This window comes from Ranitomeya variabilis, chromosome 4 (genome assembly GCF_051348905.1).
Source record: "Ranitomeya variabilis isolate aRanVar5 chromosome 4, aRanVar5.hap1, whole genome shotgun sequence".
NCBI lineage: Eukaryota > Metazoa > Chordata > Amphibia > Anura > Dendrobatidae > Ranitomeya > Ranitomeya variabilis.
Genome location: NC_135235.1, coordinates 500,963,092 through 500,975,418, shown reverse-complemented (window position 1 = coordinate 500,975,418; position 12,327 = coordinate 500,963,092). Strand labels below are relative to the sequence as shown.

General features: G+C 48.3%; 1 protein-coding gene across 2 annotated transcripts in view; it reads right to left on the bottom strand.

Annotated features, from left to right (window-relative positions):
• BRCA1 (BRCA1 DNA repair associated) overlaps positions 1-12,327 on the bottom strand; it is a 220,792-nt gene that overhangs the window by 207,377 nt on the left and 1,088 nt on the right. The window lies entirely within an intron of this gene.

Sequence of the window (12,327 nt, the reverse complement as noted above, 5' to 3'; positions counted from 1 at the left end):
CTATTGTAAATAAGAATTCTGGCCCCACTATTCTCTGGGTAAACCTGACAGCCCTGGTAAATATCTGGCAATTTGATTTCTGTGATGTAGTCAAGTGCCCCGAGACTGAACGGGTGGTAGAGGGAATCATCCAGTTTTATATATATGTTACCAGAAATGACAACAATAACTGTTATTATTAGACAGATGCTGCCTGGAATACGGGAGATGATTGGGGATATAAACCTAGTGAAGCCATGTTCCCAAGGATAGGATGGGTAGGAGTCTTAGTGAGAGAATGCATCTAACAGCCCTTCTGCAACCACCTAGAGGCTGTAAATGGGGTAAAAGTTGTCACCCCCTCCTCCTAAATCTCGAAAGTCCCCAATCTGCTGACCTGCAGACATTTGTACTGGGAAGGCATTATAATTATGTATTTAGTAGTGGATACCATGGGAATTTAGGCCATGTACAGCTCCAGGATATTAGTTTCAGACCAACCAAGGCCCCCGTTACTAGTACACCTAAAACAGGCCCAGGTGAGCGTTTGCAAAATGTAGTCAATGAAGTAATCCCCATTCCAGGTCTCAGTTAGCAAGAGGTTTTCTCCATAGAAACACAAACAGCCCCAAGGAAAAATCTATGGTTAGAATGGGTGAGATACAATGTAAGAGTCCAGAGTATCTTTGTAGGATGTATTGCTTGTGCTGCTGCGAATACACACCTATACACACATGTATTGCTTTTCCCTGATGACGACACCACTGCCTGTGTCATGAATCTGTTGAAAGGTTTGAAGTCCACTGATTGCCCAGATTATGTCCTACTAATTCATGAGAAACCCAGACTAAAGGTCCCAGGAGAAGTAACCGTATTAGCTGACAATTACACCTGCTATAATTCCCACGACACCACAGGTACACCAGTAGGGATCTTCAAGACAGGTTTCTGCAAAGGGAACAGTTCTCTAGATACTGATTTGCTAATTAAACATACACAATATATGTACACCAAAGATACCTGATGAACCTACCAGAAAGAGGAGAAGTTTTGATCAGCTCCACATGAGTTATGAAGAAGATCCATTAGTATACATTGATACCATTGGAGTGCCAAGGGGGGTGCCTGACCAGTTTAAAGCCCAGAACCAGATTTATGCTGGCATTGTTTCTATAATCCCACAGGTGCAGATTAATAAAAATGTTGAATGGATCAAATATATATATATATATTACAGTGAACAAAGATTTGTCAATTATAGCTGTGATGCCTTTCAGGATATAGTTGAGGGCTTGGGGCCCTAAAGGTACCGTCACACTAGGCGATATCGCCAGCGATCCGTGACGTTGCAGCGACCTGGATAGCGATATCGCTGTATTTGACACGCAGCAGCGATCTGGATCCCGCTGTGAAATTGCTGGTCGCTGCTAGAAGGTCTGCACTTTATTTGGTCGCTAGGTCGCCGTGTATCGCCGTGTTTGACAGCAAAAGCAAGGATACCAGCGATATTTTACACTGGTAACCAGGGTAAACATCGGGTTACTAAGCGCAGGGCCGCGCTTAGTAACCCGATGTTTACCCTGGTTACCAGCGTAAAAGTTAAAAAAACAAACAGCACATACTCACCAGCGCGTCCCCCAGCCTCTGCTTCCTGACACTGACTGAGCCCGGCCCTAAACTGAAAGTGAAAGCACAGCGGTGACGTCACCGCTGTGCTGTTAGGGCCGGAGCTCAGTCAGTGTCAGGAAGCAGACGCTGGGGGACGCGCTGGTGAGTATGTGCTGTTTGTTTTTTTAACTTTTACGCTGGTAACCAGGGTAAACATCGGGTTACTAAGCGCGGCCCTGCGCTTAGCAACCCGATGCTTACCCTGGTTACCCGGGGATCTCGGCATCGTTGGTCGCTGGAGAGCGGTCTGTGTGACAGCTCTCCAGCGACCAAACAGCGACGCTGCAGCGATCGGCATCGCTGTCGCTATCGCTGCAGCGTCGCTTAATGTGACGGTACCTTAACACTTGTATGACCCGTGCTGCAACCCGACCTAAGAGAATTACACTGAATCCTGTCCAGACAAGATCACATGTAGTGATATAAGAAGCTGACACAGGATTGTGGTTGGTGGATAGTGGGGACATTAACTTTTGGGAGTAGGCTGACAGTAATCCTTTTGGGAAGGAGCTGTAGACCAGCATGTCATGTCACTCCTCACCACCAGAGAACCAACCACATCAGGTAGGGTAAGACAGATACAGGAGTATTATCCCTGGAGGCCCTCTGACTAGCTAGCTATGCAAAAACAATTGGCTGACCCTGAACCAAACTTTCCCATTTTTCAGATAAAGACAATATGATGGACGTATAAGTGCACCTAGGCAGGCCTAGGTAGTTAGTGAGCACAAAAACAGGTGACGTGCTAGGACGCAAATTAAGATTTTCTACAATTGTGACAAAAGGAGAAAGTGTAGAGCTATACTTTGGATGGGTACAGCTGAAATGGGAAGACATGGGGTACAGTCCCATAAACCCACTTGATGTTAGAGTATTGGTAAATGCATTCATTGACGGTATGACCAAAGACTTACGATACGAAATATAGACAGCCAGACCTGAATGGCGAAATGTAGATCCGAAAGACCTGAAGGTTTCTAAAGAAGTTGAACAAATTAGGACAATAAGACGACGTGTCATGTATGCTGGAGTAGACACATCTTTCTTCTCCAGTTGGTTAGGTGAGATCGAGGGATTCCTTCAACAAGCTTGTTTAGTACTGATTGCCCTCCTTGTAATTGGATCGATAATTCTCTGTTGTGTTATTCCCTTGTATAAAAAGGTTATTGCCAAAGCAATCCCGACTGGCACCTTCCTCAATCAAGAAGTAGACCCACCAGAGTACGATGGTACTGATCCAAGGGAGATCCCTAAGTATGTCCCCCTCAAGAGAGTAGACAAAACCCCCCATTCTCAGATGATGCTAAGAGATTTAGTTTAGGGACAGTGGGAGAACTCCATGTGAAGTTAGTGAAGGGTTCAGCTGCCTGGAGGCCTCTCGCTAGGGGAGAGTTTCTGAGGTGTCTGGATGAAGAAATCCACCTCCCCTTTCCCATCACATGGACAGTCTCAAAGGATCTTCTTTAAGGGAAAAACTTAGTGTTTAGGGGGGATTGTCAAGGTGAAAATATATTTTCTTATATACCTTTGTACTTTTATATATTTTATACTGTGAAACAATAAGTTTTCCCCTGCTAATGCAAATGTAATTGTATTTAAAGATGGCCGCCAGTGTTCAGTTTCGTTTCAGTTTAGTGTTCGAAGGCTTAAGATTCATTTCCTCAGAAACGAAACTTAAGGAATGTGAAGAAAAGGAGGAATCCACCAGAAGACGTCAGAACAAATCAGAAAGACTGGATGCTAGCTTAAACCCCGCCTAATGCACGCCTTCCCCTAACACTCAATATAGTATTGTGTATTTTAGAATAAAGTCAGTTGTTGTGACCGTTGCAGACATGAGTAGATGCACGGGCATTCAATTGAGATTGAATCAGCACCTTGTCTGAGTCATTCTTACCCGGTACCAAATGCTCGGCTCATACTTTAATTTGGAATGACTGGTGAAGGAAGGGTATATTGTTGTTACGACCCCGACAACGTCATGGAAGGTCCTCCTCGCATACCATCCTTGGCACCGGAACCTGCCGCTTGCATGGAGCGGTCACCGGAGCGTCGCGAGGAGCGGGAAAGGCGGCGGAAGGTGAGTATATAATGATTTTTTTTATTATTATTTTTAACATTAGATGTTTTTACTATTGACGCTGCATAGGCAGCATCAATAGTAAAAACTTGGTCTAAATCGGAGTAAGTCGATTCTGTTTAGAGTTGATGACGTGGGGGAGGATGGGAGTGAGCTTCCTGAGGATGGGCGACTTAAGGTGGTAAGTAGTGTTGAGCGATACCGTCCGATACTTGAAAGTATCGGTATCGGAAAGTATCGGCCGATACCGGCAAAGTATCGGATCTAATCCGATACCCGATACCAATACAAGTCAATGGGACTCAAGTATCGGACGGTATTCCTGATGGTTCCCAGGGTCTGAAGGAGAGGAAACTCTCCTTCAGGCCCTGGGATCCATATTAATGTGTAAAATAAAGAATTAAAATAAAAAATATTGCTATACTCACCTCTCCGACGCAGCCTGGACCTCACCGAGGGAACCGGCAGCGTTCTTTGCTTCAAATGCGCGCGTTTCCTTCCTTCCGTGACGTCACGGCTTCTGATTGGTCACGTGCCGCCCATGTGGCCACGACGTGACCAATCACAGCAAGCCGTGACGTAATTTCAGGTCCTGAATGCAGAAATAGGCATTCAGGACCTGAAATTACGTCACGGCTTGCTGTGATTGGTCGCGTCGCGGTCACATGGGCGGCACGCAACCAATCACAAGCCGTGACGTAATTTTAAAATGGGAGGCAGGAAACGCGCGCGTGACGTCACGGCTTGTGATTGGTCGCGTCGCCCATGTGACCGCGACGCGACCAATCACAAGCCGGAACGTAATTTTAAAATCCTGAATGCCTAGAATTAGGCAGTCAGGACCTGAAAATTACGTCACGGCTTGCTGTGATTGGTCGCGTCGCGGCCACATGGGCGGCACGCGACCAATCAGAAGCCGTGACGTCACGGAAGGAAGGAAACGCGCGCATTTGAAGCAAAGAACGCTGCCGGTTCCCTCGGTGAGGTCCAGGCTGCGTCGGAGAGGTGAGTATAGCAATATTTTTTATTTTAATTCTTTATTTTACACATTAATGTTGTTTCGATACCGATACCCGATACCACAAAAGTATCGGATCTCGGTATCGGAATTCCGATACCTGCAAGTATCGGCCGATACCCGATACTTGCGGTATCGGAATGCTCAACACTAGTGGTAAGTCAATTTAAATACTTGGGGATATGGATCTCGTTGCCTGTTACGGACTACATACCTAGAAATCTGACTCCGGTTTTAGGTGATCTTAAGGCAAAAGTGGACGCTAGGCAGATTAATTCCATGTTTAGGAAGATGGTATGGGGGAGAAATTATCCACGTATCAGACTGGAGACGCTTGAGCGACCCAAGGAGGATGGAGGCTTGGCTTTGCCCAACCCTGAAGTATATTTTCTTGCAGCCCAGTGTCAGCATTTAAAGGGCTGGGCGCAGGAGGGATCGTCCAGCGCGGTACAGCAATTGATGGAAAAGGTGACGAAAAAGAGGCCAGTAGTACAGTGTCTAGAAGATGGGTCCCTGGGGGCATTGGGGAAATTGTATCCAACTTTATCTTTGATAGGTAAGCTGTGGGGTAGATTGAAACAAAATCGTGGCCTTGCGGGTCTGACCAGGTTCTCCCCGATATGGCATACAGTATATACTCGAGTATAAGCCGACCCGAGTATAAGCCGACCCCCCTAATTTGCCACAAAAAACTGGGAAAACTTATTGACTCGAGTATAAGCCTAGGGTGGAAAATGCAGCAGGTACCGGTGAATTTCAAAATTAAAAATAGATACTCCATACCGTTCATTATGGCCCCATAGATGCTCCACATAAAGCTGTGCCACATATAATGCTCTGCACCGTTCATTATGGCCCCATAGATGCTCCACATAAAGCTGTGCCATATATACAATGCTCTGCACCGTTGCCCCATAGATAGCTGTGCCATATATATAATGCTCTGCACCGTTGCCCCATAGCTGTGCCATATATATAATGCTCTGCACCGTTGCCCCATAGCTGTGCCATATATATAATGCTCTGCACCGTTGCCCCATAGCTGTGCCATATATATAATGCTCTGCACCGTTGCCCCATAGCTGTGCCATATATATAGTGCTCTGCACCGTTGCCCCATAGCTGTGCCATATAGTGCTCTGCACCGTTGCCCCATAGCTGTGCCATATATATAGTGCTCTGCACCGTTGCCCCATAGCTGTGCCATATAGTGCTCTGCACCGTTGCCCCATAGCTGTGCCATATATATAGTGCTCTGCACTGTTGCCCCATAGCTGTGCCATATATATAGTGCTCTGCACTGTTGCCCCATAGCTGTGCCATATAGTGCTCTGCACCGTTGCCCCATAGCTGTGCCATATAGTGCTCTGCACCGTTGCCCCATAGCTGTGCCATATATATAATGCTCTGCACCGTTGCCCCATAGCTGTGCCATATAAATAGTGCTCTGCACTGTTGCCCCATAGCTGTGCCATATAGTGCTCTGCACCGTTGCCCCATAGCTGTGCCATATATATGTAGTGCTCTGCACCGTTGCCCCATAGCTGTGCCATATAGTGCTCTGCACCGTTGCCCCATAGCTGTGCCATATATATGTGGTGCTCTGCACCGTTGCCCCATAGCTGTGCCATATAGTGCTCTGCACCGTTGCCCCATAGCTGTGCCATATATATAATGCTCTGCACCGCTGCCCCATAGCTGTGCCTTATATATAATGCTCTGCACCGTTGCCCCATAGCTGTGCCATATATATAATGCTCTGCACCGTTGCCCCATAGCTGTGCCATATAGTGCTCTGCACCGTTGCCCCATAGCTGTGCCATATATATGTAGTGCTCTGCACCGTTGCCCCATAGCTGTGCCATATAGTGCTCTGCACCGTTGCCCCATAGCTGTGCCATATATATGTAGTGCTCTGCACCGTTGCCCCATAGCTGTGCCATATAGTGCTCTGCACCGTTGCCCCATAGCTGTGCCATATATATAATGCTCTGCACCGCTGCCCCATAGCTGTGCCATATATATAATGCTCTGCACCGTTGCCCCATAGCTGTGCCATATATATAATGCTCTGCACCGTTGCCCCATAGCTGTGCCATATAGTGCTCTGCACCGTTGCCCCATAGCTGTGCCATATAGTGCTCTGCACCGTTGCCCCCTAGCTGTGCCATATATATAGTGCTCTGCACCGTTGCCCCATAGCTGTGCCATATATATAGTGCTCTGCACCGTTGCCCCATAGCTGTGCCATATATATAGTGCTCTGCACCGTTGCCCCATAGCTGTGCCATATAGTGCTCTGCACCGTTGCCCCATAGCTGTGCCATATAGTGCTCTGCACCGTTGCCCCATAGCTGTGCCATATAATGCTCTGCACCGTTGCCCCATAGCTGTGCCATATAGTGCTCTGCACCGTTGCCCCATACCTGTGCCATATATATAGTGCTCTGCACCGTTGCCCCATAGCTGTGCCATATAGTGCTCTGCACCGTTGCCCCATAGCTGTGCCATATATAATGCTCTGCACCGTTGCCCCATAGCTGTGCCATATATATAATGCTCTGCACCGTTGCCCCATAGCTGTGCCATATAGTGCTCTGCACCGTTGCCCCATAGCTGTGCCATATAGTGCTCTGCACCGTTGCCCCATAGCTGTGCCATATAGTGCTCTGCACCGTTGCCCCATAGCTGTGCCATATAGTGCTCTGCACCGTTGCCCCATAGCTGTGCCATATAGTGCTCTGCACCGTTGCCCCATAGCTGTGCCATATATATATATATATATATATATATATATATAGTGTTCTGCAGTTCTGCACCGTTGCCCCATAGCTGTGCCATATAGTGCTCTGCACCGTTGCCCCATAGCTGTGCCATATATATAGTGCTCTGCACCGTTGCCCCATAGCTGTGCCATATATATATATATATATATATATATAGTGTTCTGCACCGTTGCCCCATAGCTGTGCCATATAGTGCTCTGCACCGTTGCCCCATAGCTGTGCCATATATATAGTGCTCTGCACCGTTGCCCCATAGCTGTGCCATATAGTGCTCTGCACCGTTGCCCCATAGCTGTGCCATATATATAGTGCTCTGCACCGTTGCCCCATAGCTGTGCCATATATATAGTGCTCTGCACCGTTGCCCCATAGCTGTGCCATATAGTGCTCTGCACCGTTGCCCCATAGATACTCCACATAAATCTGTGCCATTGCTGCTGCAATAGAAAAAAAAAAAAAAACATACTCACCTCTCTTGCTTGCAGCTCCTCAGCGTCCCGTCCCGGCGTCTCTCCGCACTGACTGATCAGGCAGAGGGCTGCGCGCACACTATATGCGTCATCGCGCCCTCTGACCTGAACAGTCAGTGCGGAGAGACGCCGGGAAGATGGCGCGGTGCCCGGCGTGTGGAACGAGGGAAGGTAAATATGTAATACTTACCTGCTCCCGGCGTCCCGCTCCTTCCCCCAGACAGCTGGTCTTCGGTGCCGCAGCCTCTTCCTCTATCAGCGGTCACCGTTACCACTTCATTAGAGAAATGAATAGGCGGCTCCGCCCCTATGGGAGGTGGAGTCCATATTCATTTCTCTAATGAGCGGTCCCACGTGACCGCTCAGGGGAAGAGCTGCGGGACCCGGAGACCGTGGGACGGGCAGGGGGAGCGACAGGAACGCCGGAACTAGGTGAGTATATGACAGTCCTCACCCGCCGACCCCACCACCGATCATGACTCGAGTATAAGCCGAGAGGGGCACTTTCAGCCCAAAAATTTGGGCTGAAAATCTCGGCTTATACTCGAGTATATACGGTAATAATAATTTACCTGAGTTTGAGGCATTGGGGGTATTCCAAGAATAGCAGGCCAAGGGAATTCAATATGTGTATCAAATAATTGAGCAGCAGAAGCTGAAATCCTTTTCCCAGCTGCAGGGGGAGTTTGATATTGAGTCTACAGGGGAGAATCAGTATTTGCGGATGAGACACGCATTTGGAACTCAGAATAAGGATGGATACATGAGAGTACAAGGAGATATAGTATTGGAGTATGTGTGCGGTGAAGGGACTACTAGGGGGGGGGGGGGGTTATCTCCACTCTTTATAAAGATTTACTGCATGCATACCTTTTGGGATTTCCAATTAATGCGAGAGCTAAGTGGGAGAGGGATTTGGGCCCATTGGAGAATGAAACTTGGGAGTCGGTGCTGGAGTGGGTTCCACGGCTATCCCTGAGTGAACCGTATAGGCTGTCACAGCTCTATATAGTACACAGGGTCTACAAATCCCCGGAGGTATTGTATAGAGCAGGTCTACGTGCTGACTGAGTGTCCGAGGTGTCGGTCTGCGGATGCTGGTATATACCATACGATGTGGACGTGTCCGAGACTGGCTGCCTTTTGGTTGGTGGTTTTGAGTCGTATGGAAGGTGCGTATAGATGCAAGGTACCAAGGGATCCATTGGTGTGTTTGTTGGGATATGTTGATGAGATTGGAGTGGATAACACCCAGAAGATAGCAGTGGCCAGATTGTTGTATCTGGCCCAAAAGGTAATAGCACGAAACTGGATTAAGGTTGAACCGCCTACAAGAAGAGAATTTCGCCAATATGTGAAGCAGGGTTTGACATTAGAAAAAGGGATCTATAAGAAAAGAGGGAAAATAGAAATGTTTGAAAAGCTGTGGTCTCCGGGGCTAGAAATGGGTTAGGTAGACATGTGGGATGGGAGAGTCTAAAGGTACCTTCACACTAAGCGATGCTGCAGCGATATCAACAACGATGCCGGTCGCTGCAGCGTCGCTGTGTGGTCGCTGGAGAGCTGTCACACAGACAGCTCTCCAGCGACCAACTATGCGAAGTCCCCGGGTAACCAGGGTAAACATCAGGTTACTAAGCGCAGGGCCGCGCTTAGTAACCCGATGTTTACCCTGGTTACCATTGTAAAACATCGCTGGTATCGTTGCTTTTGGTGTCAAACACGACGATACACGCCGATCTGACGACAAAATAAAGTTCTGAACTTTCAGCAACAACCAGCGATATCACAGCAGGATCCTGATCGCAGCTGCGTGTCAAACAACGATATCGCTATCCAGGACGCTGCAACGTCACGGATCGCTATCGTTATCGTTGCAAAGTCGCTTAGTGGGAAGGTACCTTAAGGCTTGACTTGGCAAGAACAGACTAAGAGGTCTGCGGTCCTACATGGGATGATATCCATTCAGTATTATTGTGGTTGGTGATATTGGGAGAGATGGGTTGTCTTCTTGGGCGGGGGTGGGAAAAGTTGGAAATGATGGGGTTTGATTAGGGGGGAAAGTTTGTATTGAAAACATGAATATAAAATGTAAATTGTGCTGATATCCTTAATAAAAATTTACTTGAGTTAAAAAAAAGAAAAAAACTTGGTCACACAGGGTTAATAGCAGCGGTAACGGAGTGAGTTACCCGCGGCATAACGCGGTCCGTTACCGCTGGCATTAACCCTGTGTGAGCCGTGACTGCGGGGAGTATAGAGCAGGTGTCGGGCACTGACTGCAGGTGAGTAATCGGACTGTGGCCGTCGCTGATTGGTCGCGGCAGCCATGACAGGCAGCTGCGAGACCAATCAGCGACTTGGATTCCATGATAGACAGAGGCCGCAACCAATGAATATCCGTGACAGACAGACAGACGGAAGTACCCCTTAGACAATTATATAGTAGATGGTGAATCCTTATGCCAAAAGAAACAAATTTAAGGGGTAAGGCTTACCAATTTGCAAAGTTCATTTTTCCTTGGCACCCTAATATATAAATTTATTTATTTTCATTCATGATGTAAATTGCCGGGCAGGTCAGTGAGGGATCAGTGACCTGTCAGCAGTCTCCATTATAAAGACCTAATCAGGGCTCCACATGAAGACCCCCACAGACCGCCCCGGAGCACGAGCGTATCTAACTCAACTCTGAAAATAAAGATAAAAACAACCACAAGACGGATTTCATCAACCAAGGTATCGTTGTAATCAGTATAACGGCGCCGACCTGACACTGTCTGTAGAATACTGGGCACAATCCTGCGGACAGAGGAACTTTAAGTACAATAAGAGACAATGAAATTCTGTGTGTGCAGCCTTGCGCTCAGTTTGCCCTCCTTTCCAGCGTGGCCATCTTTTTCAGGCGGGTACAATAATAATCCCCTGCACTTTTGTACCCATCTGAAAAGACGAACGCAGCCAGAGAGGAGGGAAAATCGAGCATGACTTCACACACTGGATGGTCTGTGGGGCCGGCCGCAATAACCTACAGTATGTGAGGCCTTTGTAGAATGGACCCCATAGAAGTCGGTGTCACAGTGCAGCCCCGTACAATGTGTGTGACTCCTGGGTAGACTATACACCCTGAAGTGTGACCCTCCAGCACCATCAGAACAGGAGCCAAGAGTCATGGACACCGAGTCTTTATTACCATTCGTGAATAAACGGACTTCTCAGGAAGCACAGCGTCACGTCCTGATTGGTGGACACTGACAACTTCCTGTCAGCTCCTGAGAGCCAATATGGCAGCACTTCCTGTAACAAAAACCATCCACCTGAAACCACAACAAACTAGTTGAAACTAAACTAACGAGTCTAAAAAGGTCCTTTAGGATTTTTGACTGGAAAGTTCCTCTACTGTACACCCTCAGAGTGCTGAGGAAGGCTCACCTCCTGGTTCAGCATCGCTCCTACACTCTTCCCGCTGGGCTCCTAACATGGACAATGGCTGCAGCAGGCCTGTGACACTGGCCATGTCCGGTGAGCAGCCAGGTGCATGGGGCCAAGAGTGGAGGAGCCGTGGCAGTCCAGGAGGGATCACCTCACCTTGTGAGGAGTGCTCAGTAGGGGAGAACCCCAGAGTCCACAGTCATTACAGCCATGGGCAGGCCTTTATGTTACAGACCACCACAGAACTCCCCTCAGAACCCCAGAGTCCATAGTCATACAGCCATGGGCAAGCCTTTATGTTACAGACCACCACAGAACTCCCCTCAGAACCCCAGAGTCCATAGTCATACAGCCATGGGCAAGCCTTTATGTTACAGACCACCACAGAACCCCAGAGTCCATAGTCATACAGCCATGGGCAGGCCTTTATGTTACAGACCACCACAGAACTCCCCTCAGAACCCCAGAGTCATAGTCATACAGCCATGGGCAGGCCTTTATGTTACAGACCACCACAGAACTCCCCTCAGGACCCCAGAGTCATAGTCATACAGCCATGGGCAGGCCTTGATGTTACAGACCACCACAGAACTCCCCTCAGAACCCCAGAGTCCATAGTCATACAGCCATGGGCAGGCCTTGATGTTACAGACCACCACAGAACTCCCCTAAGAACCCCAGAGTTCATAGTCATACAGCCATGGGCAGGCCTTGATGTTACAGACCACCACAGAACTCCCCTCAGAACCCCAGAGTCCATAGTCATACAGCCATGGGCAGGCCTTTATGTTACAGACCACCACAGAACTCCCCTCAGGACCCCAGAGTCATAGTCATACAGCCATGGGCAGGCCTTGATGTTACAGACCACCACAGAACTCCCCTCAGAACCCC